Genomic DNA, 23,119 nt, shown 5'->3' on the forward strand with positions numbered 1-23,119 from the left:
AAACAGTACAAGTAAGGGAGTAAGGATATGATTATTATTATCTCATTTGTTTATTGGACTTAGGAAGGCAAATTTATAACCACCAGATTTCAAAATATTTTTGCGGGTAGAGCTTTCTGGCCAGCGTAAAGTTTTATTGTTTTACTAGCATGCTTCGTTATAACAAATCTTGTCATTTACATGTATTTTGTTTTTTTTCTCAAGGAAAGATAACCCAACATGTATTTCTACACAATTTAAATGTTAGGTAGAAAAGGTTAAAAAATAATCTCTCTAGGCCACTGTAGTGGCTAACATCTGTAATCCCAGCATTTTGGAAGGCTAAGGAGAGAGAATTGTTTGAGGCCAGGAGTTTGAGATCAGCCTGAGCAACATAGAGATCCCATCGCTACAAACTTAAATAACAAATAAATAATAATCACTCCAAAATTCAATACACATTTGGTATACTTTTTTATTTATTTTTATTTTTTATTTTTATTGCATTTTAGGTTTTGGGGTACATGTGAAAAACATGCAAGGTTGTTGCATAGGTGCATACGTGGCAGTATGATTTGCTGCCTCCCTCCCCTTCATCTATATATGGCATTTCTCCCCATGCTATCCCTCCCCATCTCCCCACCCCCCACTGTACCCCCCCAACAGACCCCCGTGTATAGTGCTCCCCTCCCTGTGTCCATGTGTTCTCCTTGTTCAACACCCACCTATGAGTGAGAACATATGGTGTTTGATTTTGTGTTCTTGTGTCAGTTTGCTGAGAATGATGTTTTCCAGGTTCATCCATGTCCCTACAAAGGATGTGAACTCCTCGTTTTTAATGGCTGCATAATATTCCATGGTGTATATGTGCCACATTTTTCCTGTCCAGTCTATCATCAATGGGCATTTGGGCTGGTTCCAGGTCTTTGCTATTGTAAATTGTGCTGTAATGAACATTCGTGTGCATGTGTCCTTATAGTAGAATGATTTATAATCCTTTGGATATATGCCCAGTAATGGGATTGCTGGGTCAAATGGAATTTCTATTTCTAGGTCCTTGAGGAATCGCCACACTGTTTTCCACAGTGGTTGAACTAATTTACACTCCCACCAACAGTGTAAAAGTGTTCCTATTTCTCCACATCCTCTCCAGCATCTGTTTTCTCCAGATTTTTTAATGATCGCCATTCTAACTGGCGTGAGATGGTATCTCAATGTAGTTTTGATTTGCATTTCTCTAATGACCAGTGATGATGAGCATTTTTTCATATGTTTGTTGGCCTCATGTATGTCTTCTTTTGTAAAGTATCTGTTCATATCCTTCACCCATTTTTGAATGGGCTTGTTTGTTTTTTTCTTGTAAATCTTTTTTAGCTCATTGTAAATTCTGGATATCAGCCCTTTGTCAGATGGGTAGGCTGCAAAAATTTTTTCCCATTCTGTTGGTTGCTGATTCACTCTATTGACAGTTTCTTTTGCCGTGCAGAAGCTGTGGAGTTTGATTAGGTCCCATTTGTCTATTTTGACTTTTGTTGCCAATGCTTTTGGTGTTTTGGTCATAAAGTCCTTGCCTACGCCTATGTCCTGAACGGTTTTGCCTAGGTTTCCTTCTAGTGTTTTTATGGTGTTAGGTCTTATGTTTAAGTCTTTAATCCATCTGGAGTCAATTTTAGTGTAAGGTGTCAGGAAGGGGTCGAGTTTCTGCTTTCTGCATATGGCTAGCCAGTTTTCCCAAGACCACTTATTGAACAGGGAATCCTTTCCCCATTGCTTGTTTTTTTCAGGTTTGTCAAAGATCGGGTGGTTGTAGGTATGTTGTGTCGCCTCTGATGCCTCTGTTCTGTTCCATTGGTCTATATCTCTATTTTGGTACCAGTACCATGCTGTTTTGATTACTGTAGCCTTGTAGTAGAGTTTGATGTCTGGTAGTGTGATGCCTCCTGCTTTGTTCTTTTTGCTTAAAATTGACTTGGCTATGCAGGCTCTCTTTTGGTTCCATATGAAGCTTAAGGTGTTTTTTTCCAGTTCTGTGAGGAAGGTCATTGGTAGCTTGATGGGCATAGCGTTGAATCTGTAAATTACTTTGGGCAGTATGGCCATTTTCATGATATTAATTCTTCCTAACCATGAACATGGATTGTTTCTCCATCTGTTTGTGTCCTCTCTTGTTTCGTTGAGCAGTGATTTGTAGTTCTCCTTGAAGAGGTCCTTTACGTTCCTTGTTAGTTGTATTCCTAGGTATTTTATTCTCTGTGTAGCAATTGTGAATGGCAGTTCGTTCTTGATTTGGCTCTCTTTAAGTCTGTTACTGGTGTATAGGAATGCTTGTGATTTTTGCACATTGATTTTGTATCCTGAGACTTTGCTGAAGTTGCTTATCAGTTTCAGGAGATTTTGGGCTGAGGTGATAGGGTCTTCTAGATATACAATCATGTCGTCTGCAAATAGAGACAATTTGACTTCCTCCTTTCCTAATTGAATACCCTTTATTTCTTTTTCTTGCCTGATTGCTCTGGCTAGAACTTCCAGTACTATATTGAATAGGAGTGGTGAGAGAGGGCATCCTTGTCTAGTGCCAGATTTCAAAGGGAATGCTTCCAGTTTTTGCCCATTCAGTATGATATTGGCTGTCGGTTTGTCATAAATAGCTTTTATTATTTTGAGATACATTCCGTCGATACCTAGTTTATTGAGAGTTTTTAGCATAAAGGGCTGTTGAATTTTGTCAAAGGCCTTCTCCGCATCAATTGAGATAATCATGTGATTTTTGTTTTTGGTTCTGTTTATGTGGTGAATTACATTTATAGACTTGCGTATATTGAACCAGCCTTGCATCCCCGGGATGAATCCTACTTGATCATGGTGGATAAGCTTTTTGATGTGCTGTTGTAATCGGCTTGTCAGTATTTTATTGAAGATTTTTGCATCAATGTTCATCATGGATATTGGCCTGTAGTTTCCTTTTCTTGTTGAGTCTCTGCCGGGTTTTGGTATTAGGATAATGTTGGTCTCATAAAATGATTTGGGAAGGATTCCCTCTTTTTGGATTATTTGGAATAGTTTCAGTAGGAATGGTACCAGTTCCTCTTTGTATGTCTGGTAGAATTTGGCTGTGAAACCATCTTGGCCTGGGCTTTTTTTGGGTGGTAGGCTCTTAATTGCTGCCTCGACTTCAGACCTTGTTATTGGTCTATTCACGGTTTCGACTTCCTCCTGGTTTAGGCATGGGAGGAGGCTACTGTCCAGGAATTTATCCATTTCTTCCAGGTTTTCTAATTTATGTGCATAGAGTTGTTTGTAATAATCTCTGATGATGGTTTGAATTTCTGCAGCATCTGTGGTGATATCCCCTTTATCATTTCTTATTGCATCTATTTGGTTGTTCTCTCTTTTCTTTTTTATTAGTCTGGCTAGTGGTGTGTCTATTTTGTTGATCTTTTCAAAAAACCAGCTCCTGGATTTATTGATTTTTTTGAAAGGTTTTTCGTGTCTCTATCTCCTTCAATTCTGCTTTGATCTTAGTTATTTCTTGTCTTCTGCTAGGTTTTGAGTTTTTTTGATCTTGCTCCTCTAGCTCTTTCAATTTTGATGATACGGTGTCAATTTTAGTTCTCTCCTTTCTTCTCATGTGGGCACTTATTGCTATATATTTTCCTCTAGAGACTGCTTTAAATGTGTCCCAGAGATTCTGGTATGAGGTGTCTTTGTTCTCGTTGGTTTCAAAGAACATCTTTATTTCTGCCTTCATTTCAGTGTTTATCCAGTCAACATTCAGGAGAAAGTTGTTCAATTTCCATGAGGCTGTGCGGTTCTGGGTTGGCTTCTGCATTCTGAGTCGTAACTTGATTGCACTGTGGTCTGAGAGATTGTTTGTTATGGTTTCTGTTCTTTTGCATTTGCTGAGGAGTGATTTACTTCCAATTATGTGGTCGATTTTAGAGGAGGTGTGATGTGGTGCTGAGAAGTATGTATATTCTGTGGATTTGGGCTGGAGAGTTCTGCAAATGTCTATTAGGTTTGCTTGTTCCAGGTCTGAGTTCAAGTCCTGGATATCCTTATTAATTTTCTGTCTCGTTGATCTAATATTGACAATGGTGTGTTGAAGTCTCCCACTATTATTGTGTGGGAGTCTAAGTCTCTTTGCAAGTCTTTAAGAACTTGCCTTATGTATCTGGGTGCTCCTGTATTAGGTGCATATATATTTAGAATCGTTAGCTCTTCTTGTTGCATTGATCCTTTTACCATTATGTAATGTCCTTCTTTGTCTCTTTTGATCTTTGTTGCTTTAAAGTCTATTTTATCAGAGATGAGAATTGCAACTCCTGCTTTTTTTTGTTCTCCATTTGCTTGGTAAATCTTCCTCCATCCCTTTATTTTGAGCCTTTGTGTATCCTTGCATGTGAGGTGGGTTTCCTGGATACAGCACACTGATGGGTTTTGGCTTTTTATCCAATTTGCCAGTCTGTATCTTTTGATTGGGGCATTTAGTCCATTTACATTTAGGGTTAATATTGTTATGTGTGAGTTTGGTCCTGTCATTTTGATGCTAGCTGGCTGTTTTGCCCATTGGTTGATGCAGATTCTTCATTGTGTTGCTGCTCTTTAACATTTCATGCATTTTTGGAGTGGCTGGTGCTGGTTGTTTTTTTCTATGTGTAGTGTCTCCTTCAGGAGCTCTTGTAAAGCTGGTCTGGTGGTGATGAAATCTGTGAGTACTTGCTTGTTCACAAAGGATTTTATTTTTCCTTCACTTATGAAGCTTAGTTTGGCTGGATATGAAATTCTGGGTTGAAAGTTCTTTTCTTTAAGGATGTTGAATATCGGCCCCCACTCTCTTCTGGCCTGTAGGGTTTCTGCTGAGAGATCTGCTGTCAGTCTGATGGGTTTCCCTTTGTGGGTAACCCGACCTTTCTCTCTGGCTGCCCTTAGTATTTTCTCCTTCATTTCAACCCTGGTGAATCTGACGATTATGTGCCTTGGGGTTGCTCTTCTAGAGGAATATCTTTGTGGTGTTCTCTGTATTTCCTGGACTTGAATATTGGCCTGCCTTGCTAGGTTGGGGAAGTTTTCCTGGATAATATCCTGAAGAGTATTTTCCAGCTTGGATGCATTCTCTTAGTCACATTCAGGTACACCTATCAAACGTAGATTAGGTCTTTTCACGTAGTCCCATATTTCTTGTTGACTCTGTTCATTCCTTTTTACCTTGTTTTCTCTAATCTTTCCTTCTCGTTTTATTTCATTGAATTGATCTTCAACTTCTGATATCCTTTCTTCTCTTGGTCAATTCAGCTGTTGAAACTTGTGCATGCTTCGCGAAGTTCTCGTGTTGTGTTTTTCAGCTCCATCAATTCACTCATATTCCTCTCTGAGTTGTCCATTCTCGTTAGCATTACATCAAGTCTTTTTTCAAGATTCTTAGTTTCTTTGCATTGGGTTAGAACATGTTCTTTTAGCTCACGGAAGTTTCTTATTATCCATTTTCTGAAAGCTGATTCTGTCATTTCATCACACTCCTTCTCCATCCAATCTTTTTCCCGTGCTGGTGAGGAGTTATGCTCCCTTGTTGGAGGAGAGGTGTTCTGGTTTTGGGTGTTTTCATCCTTTTTGCACTGTTTTCTTCCCATCTTTGTGGATTTGTCCGCCTATTGACTTTGTAGTTGCTGTCTTTCTGATTTTGGTAATTTTAAGTCTGCAACAGCTGAACTCATAAACCCCCTTTTCTTCCCCCCAGGTGTTCTGGCCCAGGGAGTTAGGGCTTTATGCTTTTCAGCTGTGTTGCTACCGTTTTCCCTGCCCACAAGGTGGCAGTCTAGTCACACTCAGCCTGCAGAGGCTTTGCTGAGCTGCTGTGGGCTCCGCCCAGCTTCCGTGTGAGCTTCCCTGCAGTCCTGTTTATATGGGTGTAGTTAGAACTGCTTCTGCTATGCTGGCCCGCCCCTGTAGTGACTGAGTCTCTGTAGTGGCGGGTTGTCTTGGTTACGGCAAATTGCCCCGGGAACTGCAGGGTGTTTCCCAATGGAGGAGGCCCCTCCCCAACAGAGCTGGACCGTCCCGGGTTCAGCCGTGTTTCCAGTGGCACCCTCTTTGCCCGGGAATCTCTTGGCTTGCTTCCCTGCCTCAGCTCCCCTTGCTGACCCAGAGGGGACACAGTCTCGTTCACTTTGCTCAAGGAGCCGCTGCTTCCTGCCCCCGGTGCAGGCCGAGCGGCTGCTCCGGTCCAACCAGCGGCGCTGGGAACCCGTGGAGCTTCTCCGCCTGTGAATCTCCTGGTCTGTGGGCAGTTAAAATCCACTGCCCTGTGTGCCGCTGCCCCCCGCCCCAGGGCGTAGGCTGAGCGGCCATGCCGCTCAAACCAGCGGCGCTGGCGACCCATGGGGCTTCTCCTCCTGTGAATCTCCTGGTCTGTGGGTAGTAAAAATCCGTCTGGAAATGCGGCGTCCACTCACCCTCTGCGCCTTCTCTCGGAGCTGCAATCATGACTTCCTCCTAAGCGGCCATCTTGGATCGTCCTATACTTTTTTTTTTTTTGAGATGGAGTTTAGCTCTTCTTGACCAGGCTGGAGCGCAATGGCATGATCTCGGCTCACTGCAGCCTCTGCCTCGTGGATTCAAGTGCTTCTCCTGCCTCAGCCTCCCAAGTAGTTGGGATTACAGGCCTGTGCCACCACACCTGGTTAATTTTTTTATTTTCGGTAGAGGTGAGGTTTCACCATATTGGCCAGGCTGGTCTCAAATTCCTGACCTCAAGTGATCTACCCACCTCAGCCTCTCAAAGTGCTGGGATTACAGGTGTGAGCCACGATGCGGGGCCAGTATACTTTCAATATGTAGAGGAAGTTCAAATTTTTGTCATCTTTATAAAAAATTTGAGTTTTCTATGTAACATTAGGAAATAAATGGAAGCACTGAAATGAATATACAAATTTAATTTGTCAAAAAAATTACCTCTCAACAAAACATTTATGTCTGATTAAATATGAGTTAGGATGAAAATGTCAACCCATATTCTTTCTAAGACATCATTCTCTCAAAGATAATCAATAACAATTTGGTAAGTGAGATCATCCTGTCTTCAAGAAAACGGAATTGGGGTATTGGGTATTTAAAGACATGATATAGAACTTGAGAAGGTACCGCCTGAATCCTTTGTATTGTTTTTGACCTGGAACTCTATTTATGCATATTAGAAAACACAAAAACAGGGGGCTATGCAATAAAAACATTTGTCACAGAGAAGCCATGTGATATTTCTCTGGCCTACATTTTGTTTACTTATGAATCCTGTTTTCACACTCTCCAAATCAACTGACTTTAATTGGAATAGCTCTGTCAAGGCAAATGACATATTTCAATAATTACTATAATATAAATGTAAATCCTAAAAAAACTTATGGTTAATAAATTTAAATCACACCTCTTCAGCATTTCCTTGTGCTGAACAATAAAGAAAAAACCTAACTTTTGTTTAATTTGGGATGTTTTCCAGATGCCTTTTTAAAGCCATTTATTCAATGAGGACTGTATTATGCAGCATTTATTTATCTCAATAGAAGTCACATCATCAGCACCTTTAAAAAAATGGGTTTATGTGGTGAAAAGGATTTAAATAAGATCAAGTTCTAGTGGAAGGCTAAGTATCCTGTGGGTGTATGGGAAATGATATTTAAGGGAATTTGGCAGCAAATTCAATTCAATCCAATCAACTTTTATTGAGAGTCCAAGCTCTTATGGATGCTAAGGTTATGAAAACTGATGAAAAAGATTGCCTGCAATTTAAGAAAGTTTAAGGTCTTTTGCTAGAGACAGACATTTTCATAACTATAGAAAGGGTATTTGTTTTTTTTCTAGATCATCAAATATTAGTCAAGGTTTATATATACTAAGTAATATGTGAGGCTCTAGATAATATAAAATCCTGGTCCTCTTGTTCTAAAAGCTCAAAGTGAATTTTCAAATATAAACCATGACAAAACAATATTCACAGTTTCATAAATGCCTGTGTTGTGCAAAATACAGTAACGCATTTTGCTGAGATCAGAAAATTTATAATTGCATAATGCAGGCACAAAAATATGTGTATTCGTGTGTTTCACGTAACATTTTATGAAGACAATGATAGCCATCCTGCGCCACCCTGTATGAGTAGCGCTTAGATGGGTAGAGAAGGTATAGATAAATTGAATTTTAAGGTTGGGGAAGACCCAAGAGCTATGACTTGGTGTTTGAATGTAAACATTAGGAAGGACGAAGTTTAGTATCCCAGGAAGGACTGTGGAGGGAACTGCAAGGTATAACAAAGTCTTTATGTCTGTTTTTTTATGGCAAGAATCTATAAATTATAGGATGTACACATCATAAATATCATCCTTCTGATTGTATAGTGAGTCCCTATCCTGATTGCTAGACTAGAAGAAGAGAAAAATATTATGTAGGTAAGTATGGTTCAGCTGGGACGTAACATATGACATCAATTTCAAAAACCAGGAAGAGGTCAAAAGACAGTTTATATATTAATAATATAGATCAAAAGAAATGGAACATATTGGCCTGGTGTGGCGGCTTACTCCTGTAATCCCAGCACTTTGGGAGGCCAAGGAAGGCAGATCACTTGAGACAGGAGTCTTATATCAGCCTGGCCAACATGGTGAAACCCCATCTCTACTAAAAATACAAAAATTAGCAGGTGTGGTGGTACATGCTCGTAATTCCACCTTCATTGGAACCTGAGACATAAGAATTGCTTGAACTCTGCCATCCAAGTTCAAGCCGAGATTAAGATCGCACCACCACACTCCAGCAGCTTGGGCAACAGAGAGACTTCTCAAAAGAAAAAGAAAAAAAGAAAAAGATTACATTAAACAAATGAACAAGCCCTCTAAAGCTTTGTTACTCTTTGTCTTTGGAAGTATAACATGTACCATTCACAGGCACCTAAATCTTGAAATGGTCAGGGTCTTTTTCAAGAGGCTTCTTTTCTGCCTCTGTCTCAGAACAAAGACCTTGAAGGTCAAATAAATTGGATCTATCCTTGAATTCATAAGATCTACGCCTGGCTGAACATTAAAAATGGTTCTTTTCTCTAGATGGTGGGAGAGATGGTTACATATGTAGGTGATGAGAGTGGAAATTGTAACTATAGGAAATACCTGTAATAGTCTACTTTTAGCCTTAAGACTGAAATAGTAAAAATAAATAAATTATTATGTAACATGAGATTATCAACTTCCCCAGCTTTTTTCTTTTGCCATTTTGAAGACCACTGTGTCTTCAAAATTTCCAACAGTTCTGTTTTATCCTTTTTTCCCCCCTACTGGCATGTTCCATTTTATTACACATTAAAGGCTACAGAAGTGCATCTGATATCCCAGGCAGCTCCTTAAGGTGCTGAAATTTGCAAATGACTTATTCTAGCATCACTTACTATAAATGGAAAAACATGGCAATATCCAGAAAAGCACATTCTGTGAATTTTAATTTTGCTGTGGAACTTATGTAAAGAGAGAGGAAATAAAGATTGACATTAAAATGTTTAATATTAATTTGTAGCAAAACAGTATGTCTTAGAGAAGGCTAGATTTGTTTTTACACCCTAGTTTTGTTACTTATTGAGGAATCACAACCAACTTTTCAAATAACATTAACTCCCAATTCTAATATATAAAATATAAAATGTTTTGGGGGTGTGTTACATCTGAAAAAAATATTTAAAACTATCCAAAGGTCAGACACTCTGAAATTCTTTGATAAATATTAGCTTATTTTCTCTACACTTGTCCCAACCCCACCTCATCACTCTGATCAGATTGTATATTACTAGATTGAGAATTTTGAGTTCAGAATCTCTTTCCTATTAGTCTTTGCCTCCCCGGGTATAGAAAACAAAATGGCTTGCTCATGGTGGGTGAAAAATAATATTGTGTGTTTAAAAAAAGAAACGATAAATTGATATATAAGAAATAGAAAGAAGTGAGGAAGGAAGTGAAACGGGGAGGGAGAAAAGAGAAAGAAAAGAAGAAAGGGGGAAAGCAAGGCGGAACTGCCAAGGTATAGTTTTACACTTTATTAAAAGCAGGAATGGAAGTGGTCTGATAATTTAATAATAAGAACATTTCTGTTTTTAAATAAAAATCATACATAAACTGATGCTTCTTTCTCTGTATTAAGTTCTCTCAAACAAAATTTCTTATTTTCCTTTTATTCTTCATTTACAAATGGCTCCAGAATGTATTATGTAAGCCTAGGAGATTTTAGTCTTTTATTTTAGTCCTGAACCTATTTATTAATAAATATTTGTATAAATCTGAACAGATGAAGTACTATAAAGGACACAAAACCCATACATTTTCCTCCTCTGAAATTGTGTATTATTATTCTCATTTGAAAAGGAAACTGAGTTCCATTTTTTTTTTTTTTTTTTTGATAGAGTCTCACTTTGATGCCTAGGGTAGTCTCAAACTCCTGGGCTCAAGTCGTCCTCCCACCTCAACCTTTTGAGTAGCTGGGATTCATCACAGTGCCCAGCTGTTGAGGTTACCTTTTAATGCAAGATAATGCAATGAGTAGATGTGAATTTAGGATTTGAATCTACATATGTTCTAGCTTTGTGATTCTCCACCAGATTCAGCCTGTCTTGACTTTCCTGACTTGAACAAAAAAGTCTGACTCCAAAGCAATGTTATATTTGTTATAGTATGAATGATGGTTAAACACAAGAAATGTTTAATTATGAATCATTTGGGAGTATTAAAATGTTAATATGATTTCTATAAACATTTATTTGGTTAAGATATGTCATAAATGCTAAAAAATGCATTTGTCTCAGAGATTAAAAGAATTAAATAATAATGATGGAAATATTATATCATAGGTGCAAAGATTAAAGAGAAAAAGGAATTCTAAAGTTTGATTATATGGCAGTATATAAAAGTGCATCTCATGAAAGAATTTCAAAATGTATTTATTTCTAGATAGATAAAAGCATAACGATTATCATATTGAAAAACATTAAAACTATTGAAGCACATTTAGCAATTACAAGACGACATTCTTGGAGAGTGAAAAAAACTTCTTAAATAGTATAGTGATCACCATAGGAAGACAATTAATTAAATATCAGTATCAGAAAACAGGATTATTCTGATAAAATATTAAAATGTAAATAAATTTAAACAGAAAATGGATGAAATATATGGCATTACTTAGTCTACATTATTTGGGTCAGTATATTTCTATTCTTAAAGAAAAATCAATTACACTTTAACAGGTAAACTGTTAAATAACTATTTTGAAAGTTCTAAATTCCTAAACCAAAAGTGATCTATTCCAGATAAACACGCCCACAAAGACATGAGATTAGGGAATATGCTGAAATAGAAGAACTCCTGCCTTTAGCTCATTTTATATTTCAAACATGGCATCTTGAGTTCTCTTGAAACCTTTAAGTGAACAATAAGAACAAATTTCTTCTGAGAAGTTGCAAATGAAGTTTCAACTCAGCACAGTGGTTTCCTTCACAGGCAAAGAGAAAAGTAAGGGATTTCTTCTTAGAAAGCAGTGTAGGCTAAAGAAAAATACATAAAATGTAAGCAGCTTCACAGTGTTCTGGCTCCTCAATACATCACAGTGGGTGAGAGTTCTCTCTTATGAGTTGGTTTCTATCTACTTGACTGAAACATGTCAAAAGAAACAAGAAAGGGTATCTCTTAATCTCTTGCACTATTTAGTGGATGAAGCCATCCATTCTAAACAAAGCTTGAAATTCAAACAGGACTAGTTGGTTATATCCCATGGGATGATCTATAAGAAAGCCTGAAAAAAGGCTCCAGGTTTTAAAGTGGTTATCATATTCTGGAGTTATATCTCTGAACTGTTCACAGCATAAAAACCGGAATACTAAGCTTCAATAAGATTTAACAAAATTCAACAGGTAATTTGGTAACTTTATTTGAGAAGTAGGCTATGTGGGAAGCTTGTCTTGTCTTATTCTAAAATTCAACTATCATGATTTCATTTCATTACAGAGGAAAATGTAGTATTATCCCTCTCAAAAAGTCTCTGGTCTAATGGATTATAATTATTAAAGGAAAAAGAAATAATATAGGATTTTAACTTTTCCACATTTATTAAATTATAATAGGAATAAAAATCAAACTTATCCTGAGATAATCCAGGTGAAGTTCACATTAAACCCATGGGTTTTCTTGTAAAAGGCACTCAGAAAAAAAGTACTCCCTCTAAACTAACTCCAAAGGGCAGTGATGGATGGAGTTAGGTTTGTATTATAGGCCTGTCACTTAAACACCATGTGATCATGGCCAAGTTATATAACATCTTAGAGTTATATAACATCTACTTTTTTCCTGTGCAACACAGCAGTAATGGCATATGATTTTCAGTGTTACAGATAGAAGAGCAGAAAATGTATATAATCTACTTAACCCAAGAGTAGGTAGTTAATAAATGACAAAGGTCATCATAAATGATGAAGAAAGTTTAATTATGAAGCTATAATTCATTCATTTCTTAAATTCTTTGAGCAGCTATATGTCTTGGTATTAACCAAGCTTACAGACAAGCTATCTGTTGACATATAAATATTTCGTAATAGTAAGATGCTTTAATCTTGCTAATTACAAAGTATTTGTATTAATATGTATTGATCAATATCCATCTGACAGTGAATCATCTGAAAATGAATCCACAATATTCATTATCAGAGTGTGAATATATATTCTCTGCATGTACACTTTCTTATGTGAAAATAAATATTACTTTGGTTCCGTTCTTTTTATGTTTGAAACTTTTCTAAGTGTATTGAGCACAATCTTACTTTTGTATTCTTGAAACATAACATAAATTTTTGATTAAAGGTAATTCACTCTAATTTTTAAAAGAATCTACTTGGTCAGGAGTGCATTGCTTTGCTGGTGCCTGAGAACAGCCGGAGATGGTGAACAGCCTGTTTGCATTTCTTGGAAGATCTTTTATTCTGCTGCTCAACTCAGGTCTGTGCCTTCCTTAGAGACTGAGGCTCATCCTTCAGTTTCCCTGATTCTGGAGAATGGCCTGCAGCCTCCTACTCGCGTTTTGGCTGTGCTCATCTACTTTCTCCCAGAGCTGGAAGGGACGTCTCTGGTGGTCCGCAAAGGTGTCCCAGCAGTGATTAAATTCACTGTATTTCATCGTGGAAATTGGAGCCCCAGCCCTGTCCAGCCTGCGCAGGCCCTCCTTATATCTTCCATGATGATCACAGATGAGGTCAGCAAAGGTGCTCAGGCTCACATGTGTGTTCTCTTGAAGGAATTTAGCCACCATTTGGGCACAGCTGAAGCAGGTGCTCCAGGAAATGAAGCAGGTGACCTTGTAGTGCTGGGCCACGTTCAATTTCCAAAAAGAAATCAGGTCCAGGAAGCACAGCTCTGCATGGCAGCCTTCAAGGAAACTGAAACTATTTGAAGCTTCGTTTAGTATGATGCCCTGTGCTGGTCCAGCGGCAACCAGGTGCCATTGTCCAGGTGCGCTCCACCTCTTAACACAGGTAGGTTTGGTGCTGTCCAAGGACCGAAGGGTCATTGGTAAAGTTGTCAGTGAATGTGCCTGGATCCATCTGAAAACCTCCCCCAGTGTGATGCACAGCAATGTTTAATGTGTGGGCAGTTTATTCCAATGCTCAATGGCTCTCTTTGATTGTACATGAAATTGTCCCAACAGTGTTGAAATTCGTCATAATTCATGATCTTCATGGTGGCATGTGGACTATCTCTTTTCTGACACAGTCTGTGAAGCTCCTCCTGGTAATCTGGCTCCCAGAAGTAGTATAGGAGGGCAATGAAGATGGTCAGGGTGACCTTGCCATCCTTGGCCAGGAACTCTGCCACATTCCTTGCACACACTGTGCAGTGGCTCCAGGATACATATCAGGTAACCATGTACTCCTGGTCATGATGCAGCTTCCAGCTGTGGAACCAATGAAGGAATCTCATCTTTGGGTGGTGTTCAGGCTTGGAATACACCTGGCCTTGAAAGATGTTTGCAACCAAAGCGGGACTTGAGGAGTCCTTTGTTTTCATTTTCACTGTGTAGCACAGTCAGATGGTATTCCAATGAGAAAGGATGGGTCTATCATAAAAGTTGTAGAAGAATTTGTCTTTACGCAGTTGCTCCACCGTGGTTCTGGTCTTAGGCTTCATCCATGACTGGCTAGTATCAACCATGATCTCTGTCTGGAACACTAGAGTTTCATTTTCTGCTACAGGCCTAGTCCTGTTTTTAATAAATTCAGTTGATATTACATGAACCTGAATTTATTATGAATTTTACATTCAAGAGAGCAGATATCCAGATTAATTCTATGTAAAGGGTAACCATGTTCTTGTGAAATTTGACTATGATTAATGACTAGCCAAAAACAAAAATAAACTCTCATTGGAGAGGAAGCACCATGCTTAGAGCAAGCAAGAGACACACATTTTAGGTCTGAATCCAGCCTTTGCTGCTAGCTATCTGTATGATCATGGGCAAAGTATTTAATCTCTTTGTGCCTCAATGGCCTTATACGTGGTGCATTCAACCTATGGTTATTGTAATGGTAAAGTTAATCAGTGTTTGAAAAGCACCTAAAATAATGTCTGGCACAGAGTTAATGCTATATTTGTTTGTTAAACAAATCTGCACGAAAGAACATTGTGATTTTGTTTGTCTCTTGAAGTTCTAAAAACAACAAAACAGTCCATTTTAGTTGGGTATATGGTGAATGAAAGAAACATTTTTCTATTCTTGAATGTGTGTGTTCTGAAATAGGAAAGGAAATTATCTGGCAATATCACTCCTTGCCTTTCTCTAATCCCTTACTCCATTTTTTCCAGGGTGACAATCATTTGAGTAATTTGCAAGGAGAAAGTGTGCATGCTTACAGGAACCCTTCACTTTCCTGTCTCCTGAACTGAATTTTCCAGAGGCAGTGAATATTCTGTTCTGACTCTATCTTCATTTTTACAATAGCAGTTTCTATACAGGCAAACCTGTAGAACATAACGCATCACACTTATGGGAGAATAATTTAACCTGGGGTTGAATTCTGGGGTTTATTATTAGCATGGGGACTTGTCCACAAATGTACACATTTCTGTATTAATATTCTGCCTTCCACCTGCTTGATATATCTGCCTATTTTCATATTTATGTTTTGCTAAACAAATACCTATCCTAAGAAAGAGCTACATTTCACATGTACTATTGAGCAGGTGGATGCATGGCGATAAGATGACCTTTATCTTAATAAATACTGTGTTCACCAGGGTGAATTTCTGTCAAGATGCTCACAGAGGTTAACAAAGTCCTTATTTTAGAGCTGAGACCAAATTGCTTGTTCCCATTAAGAAAGACCTTTATGGCCTTTCCACATTTCCTTCCACAAAACTAAAAGGAGACTAAGCATGGGTGACAGCACTTGGTAAAAGTGATTGTAGTGACATTTTAGATCTGTCAAGTCTTTCTGTAACTACCGCGCTGTAGGTAGCATAATGAGACACAGTGCATAGTAACACAGTGAGAAAAACCCTTTAGAACTCTTGTTATAGTCATTTGAAGGGGGTTATAACTCTGAAGGCCATCATTTCCTGCTGGGCAGTGGAATCTTTTGGTAGCTACTGAATTGCTGCAAAATGTCTTGAAAGCAATTCCCTTTCAATCATAACCACACAAAGATTTAAGTATGCTGGGCTTCTGTTGGGGATGGATAGAGGCTTGGCATCTACACAACTGGAAATCACATCCAGGGCAGTGCTTTCTTAAAATTCAAAGATTTACTTATATAACTTATAACTCCTATGTATGCAGAGAGTAAAGCTGCATTAAATGGACTTAGACTATTTCTTAAATTAGTCTTTTAATACTATAGCCTTATATTTTTCTGTCACAATAAGTTTGTAGCTATTGAGAATGGTGGTGTTGTTTGGACATTTCCTTTGGAGAGATGATGGTAAAAAGATTTATATTCAGAATAACTGAATATACAATTTTAGATTTGGAGAAGTCTAGGGAAATAAAGATTATGCATGCAACTTCAATAAATATTTATTGAGAATCTACTTCATATAATACGGTATTCCTGGCACCATGGTAAGAACAATGATTTAGGTATGATTGCAGTACCAAATAGCTCAAACGATGGAAATGAAAAGCCCTAACATAAGCAGTTATTAACACAAGGCAGAATAAAGTAAGGATAAGAATTTAGATTGCATTTTTATTTGTATATCCACTATCAGATATGTGCCCTTTCATTTATTTACATCTTCTTACCTTTCAAAAAAATTATTCCAGGAACCTTATTATACATGAGTATGCACATGTGTGTAGATTGAATGCTACTTTTGTTTATAGGATTCCTATAAGACTGAAATAAAAAGGAAGTGTGAAGATATAAATAATTCATTTTATCAGATAGAGACATTTTTCTGATACTTATTTCTAGAAGGAAATATCCATGTAATCATGTCAGATGCTATACTAGATGTTGGTTACTGGAGTGAATATATTCTAAAACACCTTTGCAGCTATATCCGAAGCAATTTTATTATAATGTTTATTTTTAGTATCTCCATAAAGGACCAGTTATTTCATTAAATTGTAAGGAGTCTTATGAACTAAATTAAGATAGACCGTATATGCATTTTAAGAATGAATCGTGGGTGTAGAAAATTAGCATGATAAAATTAGGTGATAAAAGAATAGTATTTACACATCCTTCATAGCAGGAATTAAACAGATCATATCTACCATTGGAAAATTAAGATACTGATGTAAATTTTATTTCAACATTAGAAACATAAAGTGTTTTTCCTTTGGGAATAATAAATAGTATAAGATAGAGGTAGAAAATTGACTGTATTTTTCATTAAAAGCTTTAAGTTACTATTTGACTTTTAAAAATACGGTATATGTAATACTTTAATCAAATCTATTTATTTATAAATACACTGGATATTTGATTCTTCCTTTCTATATTGTTTTTAATTTCAAGATTGTGTTTCACATGTATTCATACAGTTAATTTGGTAAAATAAGTCTCCTAATTAGGAGAAGTTGCCCTTATGCCATTTAGGAAATTAAGAAGAAACATTTAAGAGAGAAGGGCCCATAACAGGTTACTTAAACTCATTAAGATCTTTGCCTTCAGCTAGATTAACATAAATTGTTCTTGCATTTAAGGATTGGATCAGCTAAACTGATTATTAGGAAAGATTCTGGAAGAGTTCAGTACTAGAACACTAATAATCATTTATTCTTCCATAATATTTATTTCCCCTAAAGGTCATTTGGGAAAATCTGTCTTAGGAATTTAGAGTAGTAGCTGTGGCAAGCGTAAGTGGTTAGCACCTCATCTCTTCATAGCAGAAAAGCAGGAAGTTTTAAATTTTGTTTATTTGTCTATATGACTGCCTCCTCTTCCTTTAATATAAACTCATGGTGAACAATGACTCTGACTTACTAATACCTTGTCTAACATAGATGATGGCACAGGCAGGTGAGATAACAGGATAAATACACGTCTAAATGACAGAAATAGCCTCACAAAGTTTCAACATTCATGCTTTATTTTGAATGTCACTACATTTGGGAAACAATTTTCTAGGTTGTTTCACAAAACGATGTAATGTCTCATCAAAATTAACTTATTTCTTACTCATGTTGTTATAGTTTTCTTATATTCCAAGAAGGTAGAGTTTAGTGATCAAGTGTTTTAACTGTAATTAAATTACATAATTTCCAAGTCCAAGCACTATAGAATACTGTCTGTAAATCTGGCATTTTACCTCATTTTTCTTTAACTTATATATTTTCAACTGTAATATGGGGAAAATGCTAGTTCTTACCAATACTTCAAATCATAGAATAAAAATTTATACATAAAAGTGATGAGAACAGTAAATAAAATATAATAAACAATTTATATATACCTTAAATAGAATGATTAGTATACCTCTGTAGCATTACACATGTATTTCCAATAACTGGAATGTGAGTTTCTTATAAACATTCACTCAATGTTATTTGAGTCTGTTTTCCTATCACATGGCAGCTAGCAAATAAAAATGAAAGGAAAGATGTAGGGAAGTGAATCTTAAATTATCATGCCTTTGAGTTTCCTCTTCCATCTATTCATTTTGATATTTTAATTTCCTGAAACATATGTGCGAAAAATGTCTATAAAACACAGTATATGCTGAATATAAGCTGCATATATTTTGTTTCATGTATATTATTTAACACATTTTGGTTATTTGTCCCAGCCAAATCTCAAGTTGAAATAAGATCTCCAAGGTTGTGGGTGGGCCCTACCGGGAGGTGTCTGGGTGATGGAGGCGAATCCCTCATGGCTTGGTGCTGTCCTCTCAACAGTGAGTGAGTCCTCACAAGATCTGTTTAAGGGTGTGTGGCACCTGCCTCCCCTCCCTCTTGTTCCTGCTCTTGCCATGTGATGTGCAAGCTCCCACTTCACCTTCCACCAGGGTAAAAGCTTCCTGAGGCCTCATCAGAAGTCAAGCAGATGCCAGCACCATGTTTCCTGTTCAGCCTGCAGAGCCATGAGCCAATTCAACCTCTTTTCTTTATAAATTACCCAGTCTCAGATATTTCTTCATAGCAATGCAAGAATGGCCTAACACATTACCTTATCACTATATACCAACTAAAACATTTTGATATTTCGTAAGGCCTGCCAGGGAAATTCTAGTTGCCTACTGTTTTTTCTACTTCATATTTCTACACCATTTAATACATTTACCTACTTGGTCTATGACGTTTTCTTTGTCCAGAGTATTTCCACATGCATAAACTTATATCTCCTCTAAAAGAGGTGTGGTATTGAAAACAGGAGTGGCCTGTCGACCTTTATGCTTCAAATGAAATCCAGCTTCCCTCTACCCTGCTGCTTTTTTTTTTTAAACCTTTTAACCTTCTTTTCTCAAGAAGGCTTGGATGGCCTTTATCCTATGGTCTCACAGGCTTCTTCAAAATTCAAGAAACATGTCAGGTGCTAAATAAGTACTTTTTCAAATTAAAGAGTTGGTATAGTTTGAAATGTATGTGCCCCTCCAAAATTCATACTAAGATGATAGTATTAGAAAGTGGGGCCTTTGAGAAGGGATTAAATCACGAAGGTTCTGCCCTGGTCAGTAAGATTAATGCCTTTGTGTCATCTATGATTTCTTTCAACAGTGTTTTGTAGTTTTCCTTGCAGCAATCTTTCACATTCTTGGTTAGGTGTACCCCTAAGTATTTTATTTTATTTTATTTATTTTATTTTGCACCTACTGTAAAGCAGGTTAAGCTCTTGATTTGATTCTGAGCTTGGTTGCTATTGGTGTATAGCATAGCTACTGATTTGTGTACGTTAATTCTGTATCCTGAAACTTTGATGAAATTGTTTACCAGTTCTAAGAGCTTTCTGGAGGAGTCTTTAGGGTTTTCAATGTATACAGCCATATCATCAGCAAACAGTGACAGTCTGACTTCTTCTTTAACAATTTGGATGCCCTTTATTTCTTTCTCTTATATGATTGCTTTGGCTAAGACTTTCAGTACTATGCTGAATAGAAGTGATGAAAGCGGACATTCTTGTCTTGTACAAGTTCTCAGGGGGAATACTTTCAGCTTTTCCCCGTTCAATATAATTTTGGCTGTGGGTTGTAATAGATGGTTTTCATTACCTTAACATTTGTTCCTTTTATGCCAATTTTGCAGAGGGTTTTAGTATCAAAATGATGTGAATTTTGTCAAATGCTTTTTCCACATCTATTGAGATGATCATGTGATTTTTGTTTTAAATTTTATTTATGTGGTGTATCACATTTGTTGACTGGCAGATGTTATATTATCCCTATATCCCTGGTATGAAACCCATTTGATCATGGTGGATTATCTTTTTGATATGCTATTAGATTTGGTTTGCCAGTGTTTTGTTGAAGATTTGCGCATCTATGTTCATCGTCCCATGCTCATGAATGAGTAGAATCAATTGTGAAAATTACTATACTGCCAAAAACAATTTATAAATTCAATGCAATTCCCATCAAAATACCACCATCATTCTTGAGAGCATTAGAAAAAATAATTCTAAAATTTATATGGAACTAAAAAAGAGCCCATATACCCAAAGCAAGGATAAGCAGTAAAGTACAGATCTGGAGGCATCATATTACCCAACTGAATTCAAACTATACTATAAGGCTATATAGTCACCAAAGCAGCATGGTACTCGTATAAAAATATGCACATAGACCAATGGAACAGAATAGAGATCCCAGAAATAAAGCCAAATACCTATATCCAACTGATCTTTGACAAAGTAAACAGAAACTTAATGTGGGGAAGAACACCCCATTCTATAAATGATGCTGGGATAAGTAGCCAGCTACAGATAGACGAATAAAACTTGACCCTGTTCTCTCACTTTATAAAATAATCAACTCAAGATGGATCAAAGACATAAAGCTAAGACCTAAGACCATAAACATTCTAGAAGATAACATCTGAAAAACCTTTCCAGACATTGGTTTAGGCAAAGACTTCACAACCAAGAACCCAAAAGCAAATGCAACAAAAACAAAGATAAATAGATGGGACCTAATTAAACTAAAAAGCTTCTGCACAGCCAAATAAATAATCAGCAGAGTTTACAGACAACCTATAGCATAGGTGAAAATCTTCACAATTCATATACCCAACCAAAGACTAATAGAATCTACAAAGAACTCAAATCAGCAAGAAAAAAAAAACAGTCCCATCGAAAAGGGGCTAAGGACATGAATAGAGAGTTCTCAACAGAAGATACACAAATGGTCAACAAGCATATGCAAAAATCCTCAACATCAGTAAATATCAGGGAAAATGCAAATCAAACCCACAATGCAATACCACCTTGCTCCTGAAAGAATGGCCATAATAAAAAAATTTTTAAAAAAATAGATGTTGGTGTGGATGAGGTGAAAAGAGAATACATTGTTGGTCGGAATGTAAACTAGTACAACCACTATGGAAATCACTGTGGATTTCCTTAGAAAACTAAATCTAAATTAACATTTGATCCAGCAATTTCTCTACTAGGTAACTTCCGAGAGGGAAAGAAGTCATTACCAAAAAAATACTTGCACATGCATGTTTACAGCAGCATAATTTGTAACGGCAAAAATATGGAACCAGCCCAAGTGTCCATCAGTCAATGAAAGGATAAAGAAAATGTTATACACACACACATACACACACACATACATACACAAAAATACACACCATGGAATACTACCCAGCCAAAAAAAGGAACAAAATAATGGCATTTCCAGCAACCTGGATGGAATTGGAAAATATTATTCTAAGTGAAGTAACTCAGGAATGAAAAACCAAACATTGTATGTTCTCACTCGTAAGTAGGAGCTACGATATGAGAACGTAAAGGCATAAGAATCATACAATGGGTACTTGGGGGAAAGGGTGGGGGATGAGGAATAAAAGACTACAGATTGGGTACAGTGTACACAACTTGGGTGATGGGTGCACCAAAATCTCAGAAATCACCACTAAATAATTTATTCATGTAACCAAATACCACCTGCTCCCCCAAAACCTGTTGAAATAAAAAATAAATTAAAACAAACAAAAATAAAATAAAATAAAATAGTTTTAAAAGCTGGCAGTAACTAGCTATTCCCTTGTTGCCCTTCCTCCATGTCAGAATGCAGCAAGAAAGTGCTGTCAATGAGGAATGCACCCTCACCAGGCACTGAATCTTCCCACACCTTGATCTTGAACTTCCCAGCCTGCAATACTTTGTTACAGCAGTGGAAGACATTAAGACAAAAATAAATAATGATATGAGAATAAGAATTTATATGATTTATAAAGTGACTGCTTGCATTAAGTTTTCCATGAATAATGCTGCTTGTACTCACAAAAATTTAGTAATGGTAAATATAACAAGGGAAGGGTATTCTCCTAAAGATCAACTAATCAAAGGATCTAGAGACAAAGTCAAGAGGGGAGAGGAGAAAGGGCTTGTTTTGCTCCATGCCTAGGAGGATCCTTTTGGTTACTTAAAGGTGGAAAGCAGACACTATAATTTATTCTTTACCTACAAGTTAATGGTAACTTTATTTTTGAGAATGTATTCTATTTTATAATAGATATGCCAAATACTTATTGTACTTTCAGAAATAGTTTGCTCTATTTTTTATCAGCATATATTGTACATGGATGATTTTCAAATCACACTTCAAAATAAAAACATTTTTGGCCAGGCACAGTGGCTCTGCCTGTAATCCCAGCACTTTGGGAGGCTGAGGTTGGCAGATAACTTGAGGTCAGGAGTTCGACACCAGCCTGGCCAACGTGGTGAAACCCCACCCTAACTCTACTAAAACAAAACAAACAAACAAAAACAAAAATTTTGAAATAAGAAAATTAATAAAACTATGATAAAGTTACTGCGAGGTGAAGAATATTATGGGGTTAAAGATAGTAGAACTCAAAATTGCCACATGTATTTAGGGATCTGGAATTCAAAATTAAAAACAAAATCCTTTCTATTTGTGTTGAAAATGAAGCCTATACAGTAAGTTCAAATAGTTCATGATTAGAAAGATTTTTTTCTTTTACACAAGCAGAGACAATACTTTAGAATCTAGAAAAATGTGTTTTATGAAATAATATAAAATTACGAATTATATCAAAAATACTGTAACAATAGTTAATACTTTTCTTCCTAAGAATGATGTTCTCAAATACAGAATGGAAATAATTTTAAGACAATAAATCAGAATAGTACAACATAGGTCAGAAGAAAAATATTTGTGGTATTTAGCCTGCATTAATAAAATTGGTTTCCTCGAGGAAGCACAATATACAATGAATCTCTCTTATGTACATAAAAAATAGAAAAGTGCAATGGAGTAAACTTAAAATAACTTTAAGAGCACACTCCCAGAAGCAACAGCCTTCCATGTTGCTTTTTATATCATGTTATGTCAATTCAAATGACAGTTAAAAATGAAATATTCTTAACTATATAAAATGAAATTAAGTAATTTCATGATGATAGTTATGAGAGTTTGATATACATTTCTGTAATGAGTCAAAAGATCTA

General features: G+C 36.7%; 1 pseudogene; it reads right to left on the reverse strand.

The window, feature by feature from the left end:
* Nucleotides 1-13,020: 13,020 nt before the first annotated feature.
* LOC105719513 (DNA dC->dU-editing enzyme APOBEC-3G-like) lies at nucleotides 13,021-14,171 on the reverse strand (annotated as a pseudogene).
* Nucleotides 14,172-23,119: the final 8,948 nt, after the last annotated feature.

The sequence above is a fragment of the Aotus nancymaae genome, unplaced genomic scaffold (assembly GCF_030222135.1).
Source record: "Aotus nancymaae isolate 86718 unplaced genomic scaffold, 86718_ANA_hifiasm-v0.15.2.pri h1tg000012l, whole genome shotgun sequence".
NCBI classification, from domain to species: domain Eukaryota; kingdom Metazoa; phylum Chordata; class Mammalia; order Primates; family Aotidae; genus Aotus; species Aotus nancymaae.